Below are 18,411 nucleotides of genomic sequence, written 5' to 3'. Positions count from 1 at the left end.
TGTGAACAAATAATAGGCCTAGGACATCAGCTGACAATAACCTGTGTCAACATCTTATAAACCGCGTATATAACAGCCCAGGTTGTAAATATTCACTAAATTCATAACAAATCTGTGTTTGTTTGTTTTTTTTGTTTGTTTTTTTTTATCCAAGGTTGTGAAGAAGTGTTTAACCTTCTTATTTACACTGTAGCCTATACTGCTTCTGACCATGGTATGTATTCGTAAACCTTGACGTTCTTTTAAATGACATTGAAACCGGAACGCTATCAAGCCATCAAGTAATAGGCAACAAACGAAACTTAGGAGCCGACTCATGTCACATGATAGAAGTGGGGTTATGGGTCACGCAGCACTTTCAACGCTGCTGCAGCTGCTGGGCAGCAGACAGGAGGCGGCGGGAGCGAGAGAAAACAAAGAAGTAACGAAAGAAGGAAACTAAAAGTAGGATTAGTGAAGGCTACTGCCCAATCCAACCTACTTATTAGATTTACTGCGTTTGCGACTTGTTTTGTTTATTATTTCACTGTGAGCAGTGTTGTTTTTGTTTAAATATTTTATTTATTATTGTGTTTAAACGTCTTTTTGGCACCGCATTATCTGTGTGTCTGCAGTTCTTGCATTCTGGCCGGACGTCACCACATCAGCCATCCGTGTCACAAGGACATACAATACATCATTGGGAATCTCCAGATATGTACTTGTACTAGCTGTACTAGCTATTACGGTGCCTGAGGATATGCACTCGAGAAAGTCGGGCCCGCCGATACACCACGTCGAGGTCCACACGGACCCCAAACCTAAAACAATTTGGGAAATTCAACCAGGCTACCTCGACTAGAATTATCTTTACATAGTGTAAAAGGATGGGTGCCTGACAACTACCTAAAAGGATAAAAAAAATAAATAAATCAAATCACTAGATCAACATCATAACTTACACCTAATGTATGGTTTTTTGGTTTTTATTTATTTATTTTGAGGACATTAATTTACAGAATGTTACGTTGATATTTTTACTCATACGGTAAACCGGGAGACTCCATATGGTTCTATGAAAAATGGCCATAACTATTTTCAACACACTGGACTGTAAATTTCACGTCCCACGGCATTTTAGCTGTGGTTGCACCTATGAGTGGATAAAACATGGACTTCTAATTAAATCTATGGAATTGAAACCAAAAATGTTTTTTGAAGATAAGGACATAAATTATACTCATAGTTATTGGTATCAATAAAAAAACAATAAAAAAAAAACAACAACACAACTATAAAAACACAATGTCACCTACAGTAAATGTTTCATTTATTAACTAACCAAGAATGAAACTAAATCCAAGTTCACAAGACTATTTCTTTTACGTTGTTATTTAACTTGGTCCAGTTTTCTAAGGCTGCTGTAAAAAAGGCCGAAGTATACTTCTGTAAATATTAATGTTCAGCCAGGATAGACTTCTGAAGGTTTTTAAAAAAAATTAAAACATTCTGAGATTGTGACTGATATCTACTACATGAAACTATACATAAAATACCATGAATATTTTCTCCAAAGGAAATGGTTTAATTACTCATTTTACAATCTTTACTCCCATAAAATCATAAGTGAGCAAGTATGATGACATTCATAACTAACTACTGTATTTATAGGTAGGTGGGGCTTCAGGTTTCTTTATTTCGATTTCGATAAAGTTATTTCTGTAGCACCCATACCTGTATTGTACATTTATGGTAAAAAAGTTTTGCATCACCTAGAATTTTAGGATTGAAAAATCATTAAAAAAAATTAAAAAAAAACTATAAGAACATAAATTAGTTATTTTATTTAACATCATGTAATCAATGAAAGTAGAAAATGATACTGCAAAAGTCATAATGTTAGATTTCAGAATGCCACATTTTTTAATTGCTATCAGCTTTTTGTTAAGTAAATGGAAAACTACAAAGTGGTATGTAATTCAATGTTAACATAACATTCTTTCTTTCTAGTTGACTTTTTCTAATAATTCTGACTCTATAAAAAAAAAAAAAAACTTTTAAATATAATGCTTACCTTTGCTTTTATTACAAAAAGTCTTCCACCTGCTAGTTCCACACTGTGCCTTCCCTGTTAGACTGTAAAAGTGCTGTCTTGCACTTGTCTTGAAACTAAACTTATCCTAGACTTAGACTAAAGCCTCAACCTTTGACAAACTTGTGAACCAGATTTTACTTTCAAACAATGCTATTTGTTAATCAGACCAACTAATGCACTTTTCTGACTAATATAAACACAGTTTACGTATCATATACATATTACTACTTGTATACTTTTAAAAGTAAAAAACATGGTCAAATAACTTACTTTGAGCATAAATGCAATCTCGGAATCTGTTGAATTTGCTGCTGTTCTCTTAAACACTTCTAACTGTTTGGCAGAAGAAGCACGAATACATCATCAGTAGCAGTGCTGGAATGCACTACAGTGAGTAAGAACATTCAAAGCACTTTGGACCTAATCCTATCTTGGTTACACATTAAGAAGTGGAGTAACATATTGTAATCTTAGTACAGTGCCAGTATTCCAGGGACAAACAATTATGCAATTGAAGTAATCAGCTGGGATGTTGTGTTGTCATGGAGTGCCATCATCTTGATAAACAGGGGTAGTAAATCGTTTGTATGCCATAAAATAGCAAGTCAATGTATTTATAAATCTGTCACTCAGTCTTTCTATAGTATCTGTTTTAGGAGAATTTATTCACCCTATACACAAGTGCAGTATAATATATAATAATATTTTTATATAGCACCTTTCATAATGGACCACAAAGCACTTTAGTTGCTTACACTAGATCTCATCCTCAGAATGGAGCACAAAAATGTTAAATGACTTGTTTAGGGTCACATAGTGAATCAGTCAATGGCAGGGGGGGATTTGAACCGGTGACGTTCTGATTACAAGCCCTGGACTTTAACCACCAGACCACACTACCTCCTATAGAAGTTGTTACTTTTGCTAGGTTGCACAAGATGTGTTATAATCACATGTATGCCCACGCTGCGTTAAAATACCCTGTGCCAAATAAAATTACTTTGGTGCTTCCATATATTTGTTTTGAACTAATCATACTAATAAATTACTTAACGTAGGTTTAAAGTTTGTATTCCTTGTACAAGTAATTAAAGGATCAAAACACACTCACACAATTTTTAAGCGGTGTACAAAATAATCATATTTGAACTTAATTTTCTACATTTAAAAACATATTCCTGGAGAGAAGAGATTTCTCCAGCTAGAATGAAAAAATGAAACAGCACCAGATTAACAATGATGACTGTAAAAATACAAAATTGAAAATCAAAAAAAAGTTTTTGCTGTTAAACAAAAATAATTACGAATGTGATCTTTAAAGATGTATTCGCTTCGATGATATGGAAAAACAAGTTTTTAATTAGGGATTATGGCAGATCTGCAGAGATACAAAATGACACAGTACTGTGCTTGTACTTTCTAACACTCAACTGCAGTTAATCTGTGTGATGTAATCAGAATTCAAGAGCACTGTGTTCTGTTAAACCTCTTGGTGGGTGGATTAGATTAAGAGATTAGACCTTGCAGACCTGTCACTATGGTACCTGACTGTCACATTCTGTGTCCTATTTACAGCATCGCTCTACAGTCTGGTAACGGAAATTTGTAATAAAATAAACAGTAACCAAAGATTATTCTGTGGACATACAATAAGCCTTCATAAACATGCTCCTTGTTTACACCAGACACTTTATCCAGTGTGTTCTTGACTATGTGTCTCAGTTTGCAAGGATGAAACCCTCTCAAGGTTACGGGTGTTTGTCATGAGCTTCTCAGACCCATTGAGATAACAAACACACTCAGCGAGAACACAGTGACACAATGTTCGTTAAAATAAAGCTAATATGGAACATACCACGTTGTACACGTCTGTCAAAACAATACATAGTTGCTCTATTGTACCGACAAAGGAAGCGCATGAAAATGGCATGGAAAGTAGCAAAAGAAAGTCGGTTAGGATAATCGATTCAGGGGTTTTTTACAAGTTCATATTACACTAAAATGGACATCTGACAAAGTCTAATAATAACCATGTGATTAAAAATCATTATGTTATAACTAATAAAAGTAATACAGTAATAAGGAATAAGATTGCGTTCATTCCACCTACAGTCTGTCAAGGTTAATCACACCACTGAAGTGCAATCTCTTTGTTGTAAACATACACTGACAGTGTTATACAGGTACTTTCATTCTGTACCCTATGTAAGCTTACAACACGCACAAATAATGATCTGCAATTATGATAATGACGGTCTCAATGAGTGTGTCAGTCTATTTAGCGGCCGCAGCTTGCAGATTTAGGAGTACAGAGAGCAGTAGGCCTCCCCTCTTTAGCATGACATCCAAGAAATGTGCCTAGCACTGGAAACATTTCAGACATTTCATCTACCCCTATATTAACAATATGTTGACATATAGTAAGCCTTCATAAACATATTCCTTGTTTACATCAGACAGGGAATACATGTTGTATAAATCAGAATGATGTTGAAAGAATGCATAACATAACAAAAATAATTTGTGCAGTTTTGAAAGAAAAATATGTTTTCAAGCCTTGCTTTTAGGCTGCCTAGCACTTCGTGGGTAATTTCACCTGGAGGGGCAATTGTTCTCACCCCTTCACTGGCTTTATCTCCTGTCAATAACCAATCAGCTGCTTTCCCTATTGACTGGCATGCTTTTATGTATAACTGTATTTAGGCATGGGGAAATGCACAATCACACCACATGCAGATTAAACTGGGTATTAGAATGGAAGTGCAGGGAGCACAATTAGTTCACGTGCAGATGTACCGAGATTCCAATTGAATGATTGATTAGCAATCCAGTCTCAGTACCCCTGCATAAAAAGAGTCAGTTTTCACACACACAGGGTTGTGTATTCAGGGTGTAAGAATGGGAGAGAGTTAGGAGAAATAACAATGAAATAATAATAGCGGTTGCTACTTCGTGCTGGAGGACCAGCACGGACTGTGGAGTGTTCGTCCCGTTTGATAATGTCTGTTCGTTTTGTTTCTGTTTTGGCTACTGTGCTGTTTTTATTTGATAAAGTGTTTTTGTTTTGTTCAACCTTTTCATTTTCTGTTTTGCAATGAAACCAGCACATCAGTGTAATTCGTAATTCACTCACAACTCTGTGTTTCTGTTCCGAGTCTGAGATCACCACTACAGCCAGCCTGGTGACAATCCCCTACATTCTCAATATTAAATAAATAAATAATATATATATGACACGTCTGTTGCGTTTCACCTTCCTTGTATTCAGAAAGAGAACAATCCCCATTATATAAATGTGTGTATGTGTGTAACAAATTAATGCACTTACCCATCACACGCGATTTCTGACTCTGTCACCAGTTTTCTGATACAAAGCCCATCTCTTCAATGTTACAATCTATTTAATTATCCGTCACAGCCTGCTTTTTTTTCTCGTATGAGGAAACCAGTCTGTCTTTATTTTGCATTAGACATTGTGATGCACTTTTTTTTTTTTTTTTTTTTTTTTAATCTGTGATCTTTAGTTGCTTTTGTGCATTTTCATTTGCAAGTGAACTGTGACATTAAGGCCTTATCGAGAACTATATTCTGCAATCTTGAATACTGACTTTGGATACTGTTTTAATTCTGTTTTAATTCAAATTTTTATCATTTGCTAAATTGCATTGCCTTTTATGTTTTAAGCAGTTCTGTGCATGGGTAACATTTTGATTTTGTTTTGCTGCTGGGTCGTTAATGCGTAATTTTACATACTGCTACAATACGTACCGGATTTAATAGTATGTACTGTATTACAGTCCACGTGTGAGTCGTCTCTTTTGGCAAGTGCCATTTTCAGAAGCATATTGTTCTGAATTAAAATACTTCTTTTGAAACTGTAGTAGTGTACCAACAAAACCAACTACAGTACATCTAAATGGAAGCCAACTTATTTTAAAACACAGTCCTTTCACCTATGTATCTTGTATCTTTTTTGTGTTGGAATGGGCCAAAATGGAATCATCAGATATGCATCACACTCTTAGCCGTCAGATATGTAAGTGCTGAGTGTATATATGCTAAACTAAATAATTATTTTAAACTGCTTATCAACAATTTACACAACAGAAATTTGCTATATTTAACCCTTAATTACTATTTAATTACTATTTAATGTAATGTACTAATGTATGAACCCAGGGCCTGATGGGCATATATGCTTAGACTTTTGCAGGGTACTCCGTGAACTCCATAAAAATGGAAATTAGGACAAATAAGCCTGTTGAACTCTTGCAATGATCTTACAAATACAATATATGTGTGCACATTGAAACACTAACCATGATCGTATGTTTACTGTGAAAAAAGTACCATACTTGCATTTTGATAAGAGAGACACTAATTTCCTGGATACTGCTGAGTAATTAGTAGGGGTGTGCAGGATTTCTGACCAATAGCATGTGCTATTACACTACTTCCGTCTGGTCTCACCCATTTCCGAATCTGAATGCTGCACACCCATTCTAATGAGTTGTTCCGCAAACAATCAGCAATCATCTGAGGATGTTAATGCATGTAAACATTCCCATTATCTTTGGAGCCATTCATCCCATGTACAATATGTACACTGCATCAAACAGATTGTATCTTGCACCTTGTGTCTGGTTCAGTTTAAATGTCTCACTATGGGGTAAACATTATTCTAGAGAAACACTGAAATGTGAGAGAAACTAGACTAAACGAATATTTGAAAGTGAAATATCAGCCTCACTTGGCAATGTGCTTACAGTGTGGCATTGATACTTATATAATATTTGGTATAATTACTAGATTAACAATAACTTTTTCATTCCAAGTCTACAATACAATAAGGATTGGTAAGCAATTGTTTAAATCCACCTCTCTTACCTCTTATTAGCATAAAGCCAAGTTAAGCTCCCTGCGTTGCAGGTATATGGGTCACACCTGAGCCCTACACTCAGACTTTATGCTTCACCCAGACTTTATGGCTGCTGGAGGATAAACACAAAGTTCTCCACTACTTCTCCATGGACACCTCTGTCATATTGCACAATCATTGAAAAAAAGAAAACAAATGTGCTTTAAAACACCTACACATATATGTACTTTGGGATGAAGTGAAATTACCTTTAAAACAAATTGCTTTTCTAAACATAGAGAGCATTACTCTATTAACACTCTGTCGCAGAATAACTTTAGTGCTCATCGCAGGGGTTCTCAGTGAGAAACAGCTCAGTAAACATGTTTACCCTTTAACAGCCCTAGGGTGTGCGTGAAGCATGCACAAGTTTGGGGTTCAGTCATGACCTAAATAAAGCACTTGCAACACGGAGCCAGAAACTGTACTTAAGAATAAGCTACAGTGGAATGTCACTCAACAAATAACTTCTGGGAAACTAACAGATCTATTGCTAACAATAAGGATACTTTTGAGGCTGGTATTATGCTAACATAATGCAATACACACAGGTTTAAAGCACCTAATATTGCTCCTTTAAGCATTAACAGTCAACAATGATTGGAGGTTATCAACAGACAACACTATACAGAATATCTGGACTGTTGAAACGTTACTATATGTTGGGTGCACATGAAACTGATACCCCTCAATGCAGCCAGAGCAAACATTAAACTACTTTAACCCTGTAATGTCTGTATCATATGAAACAGTGCTTAGCCACCCCTCTATATTATTATTTGTTTAATCCATTATAGGGTGAAACTAAGGAGCTACAGTATGCAAGAGCCAATCTCTTCGTTATAGTATTCACATGTAGTTTAGTATTTTGTAATATGCCTCAATTGTAAACAAGACTGTTCTGTTATAAAAGGAGATCCATTGTTACCCCTGTTCTAAGTTAGGATTCATTCTTTGGCAATGACATTACTTTTCAGTTTTGCTATTAGTACAACACTTGAACATAGCTGTACAAAAAATAAACATAGTGACTGTAGGCAAATATTTTGCCGAGAAGTTTATTATGTATTGTCCCTGATATTAGTGTGAACCAACCATGTTAAATAGCAAGGTACTGTATCACATGGCAATATACAACAGGGTGCTGAAAACAAGCTGGTATGCACCACTTCAGTATAAGTGCGACTTAAGAGCCAATTCTTGGACAGCTAGGTGGTTATTTCCTCTGATGTATCAAAGTTTCTTAATTTCAATTATGTTTTGCCTGAGTGTGGCCTTTCGCCAACAAGAAGGTACAAAAGACAGGGGCACTTTGTGTATTTCAACACAGAGGCATTTATAGTAGTACCAATGGAATTCAATATGAGACAGCTTTAAATGCTCATCTGACTTTTACCTGATCCTTGTGAAATAGTGACCATCCATCTTCCTCTTGATCACATTCCAGAGGTTTTCAATTGGGTTCAGGTCTGAAGATTAGGCTGGCAATGACAGGGTCTTGATCTGGTGGTTCTCCATCCACACCTTGATTGACCTGGTTGTGTGGCATGGAGCATTGTCCTGCTGGAAAAACCAATCCTCAGAGTTGGGGAACATTGTCAGAGCAGAAGGAGGCAAGTTTTCTTCCAGGACAACCTTGTACTTGGCTTGATTCATGCGTCCTTCACAAAGACAAATCTACCCGATTCCAGCCTTGATGAAGAGGAAGATGGATGGTCACAAGCCATCAAACAAAGCCGAGCTGCTTAAATTTTTGCGCCAGGAGTGGCATAAAGTCACCCAACATCAATGTGAAAGACTGGTGGAGAGCATGCCAAGACGCATGAAAGCTGTGATTGAAAATCAGGGTTATTCCACCAAATATTGATTTCTGAACTCTTCCTAAGTTAAAACATTAGTATTGTGTTGTTTAAAAATGAATATGAACTTATTTTCTTTGCATTATTCGAGGTCTGACAACACTGCATCTTTTTTGTTACTTTGACCAGTTGTCATTTTCTGCAAATAAATGCTCTAAATGACAATATTTTTATTTGGAATTTGGGAAAAATGTTGTCAGTAGTTTACAGAATAAAACAAAAATGTTCATTTTACCCAAACACATAAAACCAGAGAAATTGATAATTTTGCAGTGGTCTCTTAATTTTTTTCAGAGCTGTTATATATATATATATATATATATATATATATATATATATATATATATATATATATATATATATATACATTATATATAATTTTAAAAAATAATATCGATGATTGATGAATATCTGAACAAAGTTCTGCACCTGCTTGCTTTGCTTCCGGGTTTATAACTTGCCAGCATAAATTATCCACCAGTTTAAAGCAGTGATTCAGTAACTTCATTTCCACTCCTGCTTCAAGCAAACAAAGAACCCTTTTTTATTTAAAAAAACAGTGGTTAGGTTTTAGCTTTCAATCCTTATTTTCAGCCAAGATTAAGAAGACAAGTACAATGTTAGAAAATGAATCACTCAATTTCTATTTAGACACCAGTAACCAAATAGTTGGCATTGAACGTTTTTGTGCCCCACAATTGTGTTCAATTGATTTGGATTCTTCAATAGTTTAGCCTTAGGTACTCTTGACTGTATCACAAAACAGATATTGCTTTGCAGTTTGTTTACATTCCAGGCTCAGCTCACCGCTATCACCCCTTCGCTGACTTGGGACGGGTGAAGACAAACACACGCTGTCCTCTGAAGAGTGTGCTGTTAGTCACCCACATATTTACACACTATAGATTCACCATGCAGCCACAGCGTCAGAGGACGATGCAGTGTCGGAGGACAAATGTGTGCTACCCCCTAGGAACTCCTGGTCATGGGCAGCAGTGACATAGCTTGGATTTGAACTTGCGATCTCCAAGCTATAGGACACATCTGTGTGGTGCACCTTACTGGCTGCACCACTCGGGAGCCCATCTGATTCAATTTTACAGGAAAGACCCTGCATGCTCTTATAAGGTAAAAACCTTTCCTTTAATAAATGCAGACCTTAAAAATATGTATCAGTGTTTACTTCACCAGCATAAAGATGACCATAAATTTACCCCAGTTTTACTTCCTAATCTACTTTACAGTAACCCACCACTAATCAGGAATAGAAAGCGAATTATAAAACGTGTTCAAGACTGCCTCTAATATTTACTTTGCTGTGGACAGCACAGCAAAGAGGAAACAAAACAAATCCCTTTCAAATTTGCTGTAACATTCTGCTAATTACTGGTAGTAATAATAATAAATGAAGAATACACATGCTAAAATGCAAGCCTTATTATCTGGTCTGGGAACATCAATGAAATATCTCCACAAAAGCAAGCCCTCATTTAATTTCAGAAAATCATTCTGTCCCTTCAGTGTGGTGCATGCACACAGAACAATCACTTCTTTATTGGACTATTTTTAAAGAGTCCTTCAGCTTTTTCTTTTTTTGTTTTAGAACTAACATTCATTACAGAGTTCTTAGTGATGAAAATGAAAATATATTCATAAATAAAGGAAATTGTTCATTTTATATCTTTGCTTTTTATGTTTCATGACACAGAATGATGCTGTTGTGTTAACAGTATTGTAAACCTGAAGAACAAACATAACCCAGATTAAGGATTTTTGTAACATGTTACACTGAAGCATATTACCAGTGTGTTTACTGTAAAGATTTGGCATTCGTGTAAGGTGATGAAATCAAATAGTGCATTCTTAGTATTCACCACAATCAGTCATAATAACCCAAATGAGAAGAGATCCTTTCTGCTTCTCTTTACTGTCAGATTAAATGACTGCAAATATTTGTCAAAGCAAACAGCAAGTGCTTGTATGAATATGGCTTAGGAACGTTCACTAAATCTGCTGCAAATTGATGAAGTTTAAAACATTGGGATGAAGGACTGCCCCCAACACACATTACACCATCTGATTCTGGCCTATTACTCCTCTATTATGTTTGATACATTCGCATTCACCTGCGTCCCCCAACTCTACCCTTGCTGTTACACCTTAGCACTATCTATTATGCATTTCTCTACATTGCATAATCATCAATAAAAAGTAATTGCTGTGGGGGTTTGCTCTGACTAACGAAACTGAATTTGAGTCTGCTGCCAGGATTAAAAACCAATCTGATACAATTACAGCTCTAACACAATTCACTAATATTGTAGTATTTATACAGCACGTTCCTTTTTACTGATTTATTTTTGTCTTAATACCACATGTTGCTCCTTTGATGGATTTGATTGGGAGGTGGTATCAATTTATAGTAGCTGGATGTTTTGCAGAACTCCAACAATTAAGGAACATTAGGAGATGAAATGCCAACTGGATAATGTAAAAGAAAACATCTATAAAATAGGTGATAAAGGTACTGTATGTGGATAGAATTGTATATCTCTTTCAATGTTATATGGGAACATGTCTTCTATACACAGGACAATATTACCTGTCCCTTGGTCTACTTAAGGGAAGCCAGGCAGTTTTTTTAAAATATAATGCATGATTAAAATGTAAATTAAACATTCAGAGGTTTCATTTGAATGAAATATTTCTGATTTACAGCAAATAAAGTATCATATTGGTCAATACAACTATAACAAGGGTAATCATCTAATTTCCTCTCTCTCTCTCTCTCTCTCTCTCTCTCTCTCTCTCTCTCTCTCTCTCTCTCTCTCTCTCTCTCTCTCCAGGGTAATTTATAAACAGGTGTCCTAAAATGGCATGCAAATTTTGCACTGCACATGACTATCTGAAGATCTTTGTTCTACGTTTTTCAGCCTGCAAGTGTGCTTTTTTGTTACACATTGAACTTCCATTTTGTAGGGATGCTTTTTTGTATAACAAGGGGGCCGTTCAAGTATTACATCGTCATTGGAAGGGGCTGAGGATTGCTTTCTAACTAGAATGACAGCCAACGATGAGAAGGGTAGGTGGTGGGGCTCTGAAGACATGATTAAAATGCTCAATTTAAACTGCTAAATTGAGCAAGCAAAAATGGTAAAGTTTACTTGACGATGTAGTATTTCAGCGTCCCCAAGGAATACATCACAGGACAGTCAACATGCATTGTAAAAAATATCACAGGGTATTGGGAACCATTTTAAGTGAACACATTTTAATTGTGAAAATAGACTGCTTTATCTACACTGATGAATTGCTGACAAACACTGGAAGCTTGTAGCAGCAAGCACAACTTTCATTTTAGGGACATTTTGAAATCCCAGTACACTATTTAACTTTTTTATATATACTTCCTGTACTGATGCAAAAAAGAAATGCAAAACACTCAGGTCTAATGGATTTAATGATATATTTTAAACATAGATATGAAACAAAATCACAGAAAATGTGAACAAAAATACAGATCAAATATGGGGTGGGTGTGCGTAAACACTGCTTATGCTGAAAGAAGTCCTCTAACTCATCTCAAATAGCTCCTTAAATATTCTGCAGTGTTGCAGACAGACCACAGCTCTTTGGTTTTCCTTATTACGCACTAAATCCAGTTGATATAGTCTAGGAATAGAACAAGGTAACTCATTTAAATGTGCTCCACCAAGGTCTTTATCTTCTGCTCAGAGTGTACAAAGTACAACTGCAGTGCTGCAGTCTGCTTTCACTGTCACTGGGAGAATCATGGTCTTCACATAGCAACCTATATTTACACTCAAGAGATTTTCTTTCTATTAAGAAACAGCTGCAAATGCATGATTGAAGTGGCACGCGAAACTGAATAACCCAGACGTATCCAAGGATATTTGACTCCCCATAGGCATTTGTTTGCAGTTACTAGGCATTCAGCTTCTTAATTCAGCATCTGCCTTTCCTCTCGGGTTTCAAACCTTTTGGAGGCCAAGCCCCACCCTTGCAAAGATCTGAAAGAGTAATGACTCAACTCTACTTTAACAGACTCTATTGCCCCCTTGTTCGTCGTTCCTGACCCTACAAAAATGACAATCAACCAACTCTGAACTCCTACAGCTCTGCATTACAGCTTTCGCAGAGCACATTTGATGGTTCTTTTTTGGAATGCATTTTTAAAACAGCTGTTATTTAATTTTTTTTTAATTTTTTATTTCAGGACTGGTAATATAGAAAGAAATGGTGGCAGTTCATAAGTTGTACAGTGAATAGTAAAATTTGGTTTATTACATTTATTTTGCATCAATCACACTTCTTAACTAATTAAACTACACTGTACGGATTGTTCCACACTAAAAAGCAAATAATAAATTTACACAAATAATCCAATTAATCTGCTTCAGTAAAGTTACTTAATTAAATTATAAACATAACCTGTTATTTCACATACAGCACCCCCTCCTGGGTGATCCTTCATCCCAGGTACACTTTATAATGACGTGTTGCTAAGACACAGCTTCACTGATGGTACTGCGTCACACCCATACCATGTGATTAATTAGTGCTCACTAACAAGCAGTTTCAAATGAATCTGACATTAAGGAACATTTAGTCTCTGTTTCTGCCATAAATGTACAGTAGTATATCTCATTTTCTCTCTATTTACACCTCATATCAGATGCCAATCTGTAAATAAGATAGACTAGAAAAAATACATTTACTAAAAAAAAAAAAAAAAATCTAACTTTCCATGTGGGCATAGTAGTTCAGCGCTGCCTTTCAAAGCATGAAAATGTATTTTTCACTGCCACGTATTGCATTTTGCATACACTTTAGATATACTACTATTATGTAAAATATAATACATCCCATTTATATGCCTGACTGTACGCTATGTGATAAAAAAAGATGTATCCAACCTAAAAATGAGATGTATCCCCCTTACATACTGTACCTACTTATAGAAACAATACCTGTTTATTGTTTTCTATTGTTTATTGTTTTTAAAGACAGTCAAAGAATTCTGGGAAATGTCATTTTAAAACCCTGAAATCTACCTTAACTTCTACGACTCGATCCCAGATATCCCACAATTCCTTTCAACATCTCTCATCTGCCTAGTGGCTGAGCGCAAGCAGGAGCGGCACATTCAAATTTCAAACGACGCATAAACATGGAGCACTTAGCTTAAATGTGCTTAAGCTACTGACTGTCTTCGTTGAACCGAATACCTTTTTGTTTTTAGCTATGTTTTTTTTCATCGGCAGATGTGCTCTGGATGCAAGTATAGTGCTTAATTATATTAAGCAAGGTTTTGTGTAAATGTTTAAAGACAAAAGGCAGTGTAATTGTGTAACAAAGTGCCCGCCCCTGTGTATATTATCTGTTCTGTGTTGCGTGTGGTGTGTTTAAATGTTGGTGTATAGACATTGGTACACGGGATATAAACGGGTCTGTGTAACACGAGTGTTTAAAAAATGTATATGTGTATTTAGGCACAAGGATTGCACAGCACTTCACGTGCAAGTAAAATGTAGTAATATGTGAGCACGGGGAATTGCACTTTATTAATTCACGTGCTGGGATTCAAGTGAATAATTAATTGGTAATTGAATCCCAGCACAATAGTATATATAGATGCACGTTGTCACATACTGGCGGTTGGGTGTTCGGTGAGCGGAGAACGGGATTGGAGACGGAGGAAATAAGTATAGTAGTAATAATAATAATAACAACAACAGAAAGTATCTGCTCACCGTGTTTGTCAGTGTCTGTCCGTGCACCGTTTTGTTAAGTTTAGTCTGTTTTTGTTTGTCTGTTTATTTTGGCGTAGAGTGCCGTGTCCTGTGTTTTCGTGTTTGTTTAAACCTTTTATTTTGTAATAAACCGGCGCCAACAGGCGTCTTCATCATTTCATTTCACATCATCGTCTTTGTATATTTCATTCCTTCCTGGTTCTGACGCCGCCCACTTGGCCGTCTTTGTGACAAATTGGTTTAAAAGCAAACAAACTGGTCATTCTGAATCACAAATAAATAATCAGTATAAATGCAACAATTTGACTATACATTTTGAAAACATCACAGTTAAGTTTTTACTGTGAAATCAGGTTGCAACCAATGGCTGATAATGACCTGCTCAACCTGCTGGTAGACTCAGTAGGTGACTATTGCCTCATTAAAATCGGACTGATAAATACTGATAACCTCTATTCAATGGTTGATAACATACCGATAGGGTGATTACAGTTAGTTAGTAGACAACAAGTTGCAATTTGTAAATTGTTATATAAAGAATACACTACAAGGGTAAGAAAAGTAGGCTGTTGACTGTTAAGCATTCCTAGTTAGGGCTCAGAGGCCAAAGCTTATATTTGCACTATTATGAAATATGTTGCTATTTTTACTGAATAATACAAAAGCCACTGTATTCTGTTACCTTTACATCAAGACAGTTTTTGTCATTAGTTATGGTGCAAATATTGACCAGTTGAAGTTATGCCTACAGTACCGGTTATATTATACTGGTGTGTCAACAGAGATAATCCTCTCTCACACAAGACTTTATAAACATTTTTATAATCCAATTAAGAAACCCAGGTTTACAGCAATTTCTCTAGAGAGAGCATGAACTGAAATAATAATTAACCCTGTGCTTAACCCCACAGTGAATGCAGGCATTCACAGTATTCTCCATTGGCACAGTCCCTGTCTGTACTTACTAGTACAAAGCATAAAACAAGCATCAGCACTGAAGAGCTACAGTATATATGGTCAGATCAATTTTGCTAATACAAAATTACCATAAACTCCTAAACATGCCCCACTTGAAAGCATACACCTAGAAAAAAATATATATATATATATATATATATATATATATATATATATATATATATATAGCTATGGATAAAATTAAGAGACCACTGCAAAATTAAAAAATTAAGAGACCACTGCAAAATTAGCAGTTTCTCTGGTTGTATGTGTTTGGGTAAAATGAACATTTTTGTTTTATTCTATAAACTACTGACAACATTTCTCCCAAATTCCAAATAAAAATATTGTCATTTAGAGCATTTATTTGCAGAAAATGACAACTGGTCAAAATAACAAAAAAGATGCAGTGTTGTCAGACCTCGAATAATGCAAAGAAAATAAGTTCAGATTCATTTTTAAACAACACAATACTAATGTTTTAACTTAGGAAGAGTTCAGAAATCAATATTTGGTGGAATAACCCTGATCTTCAAGCACAGCTTTCATGCGTCTTGGCATGCTCTCCACCAGTCTTTCACATTGATGTTCGGTGACTTTATGCCACTCCTGGCGCAAAAATTCAAGCAGCTCGGCTTTGTTTGATGGCTTGTGACCATCCATCTTCCTCTTGATCACATTCCAGAGGTATTCAATGGGGTTCAGGTCTGGAGAGTGAACATGACTAATCATACTACAGCATTTACTTGCAGCATTTTTTACGCCCAACTTTTTTGTATTCAGACTTAACGTCAAACGCAAAGTTTTTCACATCAATTTTCTTCATGCCCATTTGCGCACATAATATCACAGGCAAGACGGGGGAAAGTGATTACAGCAGTGCAGAATATCCTGTTCTTTATGATAAGCAGCACAAGAAATATCTGGATAAAGAATACAAATAGAAATTATGGGAAAATATAAGTGAGGAAATCGGAATTCATCAGGATGCATCGAAATGATTACGTTTGGTAGTCCTATCTGTACTTCTAATTTTATTTAAACAATGTTTTGTTGCCAATAACATTGTTTGAGATTATTTGTTACCAATAATACAATTTGAGATTATACAGTATATATATATCAAACCTGTTTCTAATTTTTTTTTTGCAGGAAATTTTACATTTGTTTTCACAGCAATTGCATTTAAGTATGAAAGGTAATATTCAATTTCATAGGCATTTCCCAGTACTGAATTATTTCTCAAATACTTGTAATCATTCATTTAACTCCTACTGTCTAGTGATATTAGTTGGGTTTCAGAGAGGGATAAACATTCCTCACAGATTGTCCTTATTAGAATTTAATAACCTTGTTAATACAGATATGGATAAAAGATGCTTTGCTGGGTGAAATATGTGTTAATCAGTCCAAAGCATTTAGCCTGTTGTCCTTGCTAGCTTCTGCAGTGAAGATAAGCTTTACGAGTACAACAGAAGTGCTGTTTGTGGTACATTTCATGTGTGTGTTGTTGCTTCTAAATTATGGGGTGGTTATTTGTATTTCTATTAACCATTTCTCAACAAATTTAAAGTTAATAATCCACAGCTTTATTCTGGTAACCAAATCACTACCATGAATGAAAGCTTGGATTTTAATGTCATTGTCCATTGGTCTACATATAAAAAACCAGGAGTAGCATTGTGAACTGGTTCACCACTGAACAGATAAACAGCACACATTAGCTATTTTAAGACATGCCTCCGTGAGAACCCTGCAGTACTGAAGCAGCATTTGAACTGGGCATTTGATTTGATTTCCATTACATGAGAGTAGGTGTTAAAACTTCATGCTAATATTGGACTCAGCTATCACCAAGATAAGCACCAACATAGCTTCTTTTACTTTAAACTTCTGTGTTTCCTTCCATTTGATGATGTAGATATCCTTCTGCCTGGTGTTGATGGCTGAAGTGTAATGTTGGCTCCAGGGATCAGCCTATTTTGCCTCCTTGGTGCATCAGCACACACAAAGGCTGCAGTGCTGGCTCCAGGGATCAAACACTGTGAGTCCTTCCTACAACATCAGCATGACAACCGTCTGGACTGAGCTAAGTAGGATACTTCTCTGGGGTCTTCAAGTGGGCACCTTCTATCTTTGGTGTTTCGTCGACTAGCCCACGACATCTTAAGAGGGCTCGACAGTGACTCTGGCGTCCCAACATCACTCCCTTCCGTTACCTTCCTTTACATCAGCATTGCCTTTTTTTCTATGATGTTTGAGGTCCCCAACCAGAATCTTTCCGTCTCAACCAGAGCCAGCTGCTGCTCCTCTGCTGCTTCAGATAAGTTCTTCCCTATGCATCATAACTCTTGACCACTGAACAGGACGTCTCTGAGAAACCGGGTTGTGGAGTGTGCCACAAATCCTCGACAACACACCTCCACTGGGTAAACCTGAACTCTTCATCCTCACTGTTCCACTTCAGCCGCCAGTTGAGCGTATCAAAGTTTCTTCCTTTCATACGCCTCACCCACAGCATCCTCTCATAGCACTATTAATTCTACCAGGCGAACAAGGCATGCTGATGCAGACCACACGACAATATCAGGTCAAAGGTACTCTCAGGTGGGAAAATATCCATTGTCCAACATCTGCCAGCATTTTCCAGTCTCTAGCAGCTTCCAGTTGTCCTAGACAAGTTTTTGTTTTAATACCTTTTCTTGGAGGTTGCTCCCCTGGATGGAGGAATGTTGTTCTTCATGTGTCATATATTGCTGGAATTGGTGGCAACCTGTTGGTCATGCTGCTCTTGTCTTCCAATGCTAAGGCCAAACATTGCAGCACCTG

The 18,411-nt window shown here is 36.3% G+C and overlaps 1 protein-coding gene across 7 annotated transcripts in view; it reads right to left on the bottom strand.

Annotated features, from left to right (window-relative positions):
* Window positions 1–18,411, bottom strand: part of LOC121314795 (protein cordon-bleu-like) — a 104,982-nt gene that overhangs the window by 72,364 nt on the left and 14,207 nt on the right. For 2 of the 7 annotated variants that reach the window (XM_041248477.1, XM_041248478.1), the window contains exon 1: window positions 2,345–2,514. The exons of the other annotated variants lie outside the window; for them this stretch is intronic. The gene's annotated coding sequence lies outside the window, so the exon portion shown is untranslated. Of the gene's footprint in view, window positions 1–2,344; window positions 2,515–18,411 lie in introns of those variants that run through there. 7 annotated transcript variants of the gene reach the window in all.

This window comes from Polyodon spathula, chromosome 4 (assembly GCF_017654505.1).
Source record: "Polyodon spathula isolate WHYD16114869_AA chromosome 4, ASM1765450v1, whole genome shotgun sequence".
Lineage (NCBI taxonomy): Eukaryota > Metazoa > Chordata > Actinopteri > Acipenseriformes > Polyodontidae > Polyodon > Polyodon spathula.
The sequence above is the reverse complement of the archived record's forward strand: the minus strand, read 5'-3'. Positions and strand labels throughout refer to the sequence as shown.